This window comes from Monodon monoceros, unplaced genomic scaffold (assembly GCF_005190385.1).
Source record: "Monodon monoceros isolate NGI ecotype Baffin Bay Population unplaced genomic scaffold, NGI_Narwhal_1 Super_Scaffold_9, whole genome shotgun sequence".
Classification (NCBI taxonomy): Eukaryota; Metazoa; Chordata; class Mammalia; order Artiodactyla; family Monodontidae; genus Monodon; species Monodon monoceros.
Window position 1 is genome coordinate 48,429,717 of NW_021703786.1, and position 5,546 is coordinate 48,435,262.

Below are 5,546 nucleotides of genomic sequence, written 5' to 3' on the forward strand. Positions count from 1 at the left end.
CCAAGAGGAAGCACTCTGGGCTGGGTGATGGACAAGAGAGACAGCGAGGGCTTCTAGACATGACAGGGAAGCAGCTGGCAGCCTGTCCTCATCCCTTTTGAGTCAGGTATTTTGGCTTCCCAAGTCCACAAATGGGGAAAAACAGGCTGGGCAAATGTTTACTGCAAAAAACATTTAGTATATCTTATTTGTAAGAAACTTGAAAACTTTACAGGAGGACATAAAAGTTTAATATATGAAAAAATGACATTTTGTTGTGTAGCATGGATCAATATTATAAAGATGTCATTTCTCATCTAACCTAACCTATAAACCTATTCTGATTCATTTAGATTCATAATATGTATTGAGCCATTACTGTGTACCAGGTGTGTTCTAGGCACAGGGAATACAGGATTGAACGAAACAGGCAAAAATCCCTGCCTTCGTGGGGCTTACAGTCTTAAAGATAGGAGAGAGATAGACAAACAAGATAAAGAACTAAAGAAGTAAACTATATAGTACGCTAGATGAAAAATGCAATAGAGAAAAATCAAAGGCATTATAGAGAGTGTGGGGTGGGTGGGGAGTTATAATTTAAAACAGGTTGACTAGTAGTAACATTTGAGCAGAGATTTAAAGGAGGTGATGGGGCAGGAGTGTACTTGGTGTGCTCTAGGAGCAGCAAAGAGGCCTGTGTAGTTAGATCAGAGTGAGTCAGTGGTTCTTAGACATTTGGGGATGCCTGGAGACATTTTTCATTGTCACAACGCGGGGTGGGAAGTGCAGGGTTGCTGCTGGTCTCCGGTGAATAGATGCCGGGATGCTGCTGAACATCCTGCAGTGCACAGACAGCTTCCTACAACAAAGATTTATTTGGTCTGAAATGCCAGGTGTGCTGAGGTCAGGAAACCCTGGAGAGTGAGGCAGAGTAGCAAAGAGATAGTCAGAGAGGTAAACTGCCAACCAGGTTTTTTTTGGAACTAGAGAAGCTGATTCAGAAATTCTTATGGAAAAATATGTGATAATAGCTGGGGGCAGGAGGTGGGGAGGATTAAAAAGAAGAATAAACAGAGTTTTACCATATTTTAGCATACACTATAAATATTCTTACGACAAATGACTAATTTCCTTAATATATAAAGAGTTCTTATAAGTGAATAAGAAAAGGCCTTTTTAAAAAACTCTTAAAAATAGGAAAAAAGGAGTTTACCCCCCCAATAAGGATACACAAATGGATTATAAATATGTGAAAAAATTATAAATGTTACTTGCAGTTTAAAGAAATGAAAATCATGAGAGCATTTTGCAACTATCAGAGTAGCAATGATTGAGAAATTTGATTATATACAGAGTTATTCAGGATATGTGAGAATATGGCCTCATGCACAGTTCTTTTTTTTTTTTTTTTTTTTTGGCTGCACTGGGTCTTCGTTGCTGGCTTTCTCTAGTTGCGGCGACTGGGGGCTGCTCTTCATTGCAGTGCGTGGGCTTCTCATTGCGGTGGCTTCTCTTGTTGTGGAGCACAGGCTCTAGGCGCACGGGCTTCAGTAGTTGTGGCACACGGGCTCAGTAGTTGTGGCTCACGGGCTCTGGAGCGCAGGCTCAGTAGTTGCAGTGCATGGGCTTAGTTGCTCCGCAGCATGTGGGATCTTCCCGGACCAGGGCTCGAACCCCTGCATTGGCAGGCGGATTCTTAACCACTGCACCACCAGGGATTCCTCATGCACAGTTCTTGAGAATATATATTGGCATAGCCTTTTTGGAAAGCAAGTTGGCAATATCTGTCCCAGATTTTTTTGGGGGGGTGGGGGGGCCCAGGTGCCACACAGCTTGCGGGATCTTAGCTCCCCAACCAGGGGTGGAACCCGGGCCCTCAGCAGTGAAAGTGCAGAACCTTAATCACTGGACTGCCAGGGAATTCCCCTCTGTCCCAGATTTAAATACATATATGTTTTCATCCAGCATGCCATTCTAGGCAAGTATTCTACTCAGGTACATTTACAAAGATTTAAGTACAGACATGTTTATTACAGTCTTAGCAAAAGATTGGAAATGACCCAAATGCCCATCAACAGGGGTCTTGTTTATTATACGGTATACACTTACAATAGAATACTATGCAGCTTTTAAAAAGACCGAGGCTTACTCCTAGGCACACAGCCAAGAGAAGTGAAAACACATGTCCACAGAAAGACTTATGCAGAGAGTTTTATAACAGCTTTATTCAGATAGCCCTCAATTGGAGCAAGCCTAACATCCATCAAAGGAGAATAAACAAACCGTGGCATATTCATACAATGGAACACTACTTAGCAACAACGATGAAAAGAATGAATGGATACACACAACCGGAATGAATTTCTAAAGCATTTTGTTGCACAAAATAAATCAGACACAAGAGTAGGTACTGTATGATTCCATTTACATGAATTTCAACAGGCAAAACCAACCCATGCTGACAGAAATCAGTACAGTGGTTGCCTCAAGAAGGTGCAGATTCCTGGAAGGGGCAAGAGAACCGTCAGGGGTTAAGGAGATGGAAATGAGGTGTTGCTTACACCTTTTATACAGTTGTCTAAATCACTGAATTGTACACTTAAGATCTGTGCAATTCACTGAATTTAATTTTACCTCAGTTTATAAACAAAATTGGGAATTCCCTGGTGGTCCAGTGGTTAGAACTTGGTGCTCTCACTTCTGGGCCCTGGGTTCAATCCCTCCGCTTTTGGCGGAGCAGCCAAAAATAAAAAATGAAAAAATAAAAACAAAATTAACTGTTGAATGGGGAAATAAAGTCGAACTTAATATGTCCTGAAATGGAATGATCTCCAAATAAATTAAGGGGGAGGGGTGGAAACAAGGACAGAAAATGTGTATAGTATGCTCCCAGATGTAATAAGAGGACACATACCTATTACATAAGCTTGTATACAGTTGGCCCTCTGTATCCTCGAGTTCTGCATCTGCATATTCAACCAACCACCATGCAGGATCCCAGGTACGGGGGTGCCAGCTGTACTAGGCCATTTTATACAAGGGACTTGCGCATCTGCAGATTTTGGTACCCTCAGGGGTCCTGGAGCCAACCCCTGCGGGCTGACTGTATATGTAACATGTCTGGAAGGACATGTAAGAAACTGTTGGGCAATGGTTGCCTTTCTGGAAGGGCCTGGAGGCCTCAAGGTCTAAAGTGGAGGGACATGTCTCAATACTTTTTTGTACTGTTGGAATTTTTTCACTGTGTTCATGGTAACTTTTTAGATATAAAAACTAGTTAAAATTTCTTGATTGGATAACAGGGTGTTCTGAGGTTGAATTGTCATATTTCTCTACCCTTGATAGCTGGAAGCAGGGACATAAATGCTACTCTAACACTTCCAGCAGTGGGGGGGCCTATGTCTCTGAGAGTAGAAGTGGGCATTTGCACGAGCATGTCAGGGAAGCACCTGGAAGGCGTTTCTGGGGCAGGGAAGGGAGAACCTGAGTCCTGGCTCAGGACACCACAGGAAGTAAACTGAATATCTGTCGGAGCACAAGGGTTTGGGCAGGAAATGATAAGCTTTCTGTCGGAGAATGTCAAAAGCCATCCCATGATGTGGAAGATTTATCATGATGGAATTTTTTTTTTAATGTGAAAAGAAGCTTCTTTGGTGGGTTGGAAGACAAGGCTTTTAAGAGGATGTGGGACCAGGGGAGAGAGTACCCCAGAAAAAGGAGTTCTGAGCTAAGAATAGGACTTCCAGGTGTAATTTTTAACCAGACAGTCCAGCATTTGGTCTTTATTTCCACAAACAAGAACATGCCATCAAGGGTCCCACCAGGGAATGTCCATATTCATTTTGAGAATTGGACTCTGTGCTAGTGAGCTGACTCCCTGCTTGAAGTCCAGAGCAAAAGTTTCATTATCCATTATTCTTGTGTGTAAGGGACGGTGGGGAGGAAGGAAGACTTTTCCTGTCCCAGGGAGATGCCCTGCTCACTGGCTTTGCCAGAAGAGGCAGTCCAGGTCTTTCCCTAAGGAAGTCCTCAGCTCAGAGGGACAGGGAAGGATCCCAATTCCAGATCAAAGGATAAGGAACCCTGGAATGCATGGGATCCTTGTGGAGTCATAAGTCCCTGGCAAAACAGTTCAGAGAGCAATCCTGGTCAGGATTATGTGTTCAGCTAACCTTGGGCCCAAATGTTTGATGTATGCAAAGAAGAAGGAAATCAAGGGTCTTGGGTAGAACCTCTTTACAAAATATAAGAGGCAAAAATATCAATGGGGAAAAGGTCTCAGAGGGCTTTCGGCAAATGGCTAAGACCCAGATGGGAGCAGGGAGTGGGCCATGTAATAGACTTTAAACCAAGACATCATGGGGATGTGGCAGGGGCTGCATCTGGCCCAAGCAGATGAAGAGTCAGTGGGGTAAGGGTGTTCATGACTCTGGGGAAGGGCCCTTACAGATGCTCTAGTCCGGCCCCTTCCTAATGGAAACTGAGGCCCAGAGGGTGGACTGACTTGTTCAGTATCCAATGTCAGGACTGAGCTTGGTCCATGACTCAGACTCTAGCCTCCCAATCCAGTGGTTCTCCTGGAAGTGGAGGCAGAGGTGAAGCCCTTGACCAAACACATACTCTCTTCCTACCTAGGAATGTGTTTCTACTGAATTCCATGGAAAGGGAGCCACTCAAGTAGCCTGGAGTGAGGGCAGCCCTCTGAAAGGGTCATAATAGCAGACCCTGGTTCATCACCTACCCAGCCGCTCCCCCTTTTCTTCCCCTGCCGGAAGCCATATTTTGTAGTAGGTGAAAACCTCTTGATTTCAGGAAACATAGGCCAATTTCCCAAGCCCAAGAAATGAGTCCTAATTGGTCTCATGGTATTCCAATTCCCCTTTGTCAGTGATTGGCCTAAGGGTGGGCATATGATCTAGTTCTGGCCAACAAGACATAAAGGGAAGATTGTAGGGCCTTCTGAGAGAGCTTTTGCTTTTCTAATGAAAGGGAAAGATGCAGTAGGCGCCATCATGCCCCCATCTCGCACACCTTCCTTCCTGCCTTCAATGCAGATGTGTATATAGTGTGAGGGTCAAGCATGACAGCGAAGGCGTAGCACCCTTAAGATAGCAAAGTGGACGATCAATCCCAAGTCTTTGGTGGCCCGAGATAGCTGCTGGACCAGTGCCAGCAACTGTCTACCTCCAGACTTCTTGTTAAGTAGATATTAAATGCCCTTATGATTTAGGCCGCTGTTAGCTAGGTTTTCTCCTATTTGCAGCCGAAAGCAATCCTGATCTGCACTGGCCGTAAATGTTAGTGCAGCTCCAGCCAACTTCAAGAGACGCTGTTTAGAAACAGCCTTTGGTCAGCCTCCTCAACCTTGGGATCTGTTCTCCGGAACCCCCACCCAGCTTTCTTGTCATTCCTCAACCAGATGGAATCCCCCCACCCTTCCACCCACCCCACCACATCCTCCCCCATCAGCCTGGCCAGTCCTACTCATCCTTCATTGCCCACGTTGGATGACCTTCCCTGACCTTGCTCACTACCACCAGGCATACTTCTGATTGACAACACTGATC

General features: G+C 44.8%; 1 protein-coding gene across 6 annotated transcripts in view; it reads left to right on the plus strand.

Annotated features, from left to right (window-relative positions):
* Positions 1 to 5,546, plus strand: part of CUNH17orf100 (chromosome unknown C17orf100 homolog) — a 69,657-nt gene that overhangs the window by 20,704 nt on the left and 43,407 nt on the right. The gene's annotated exons all lie outside the window — the stretch shown is intronic.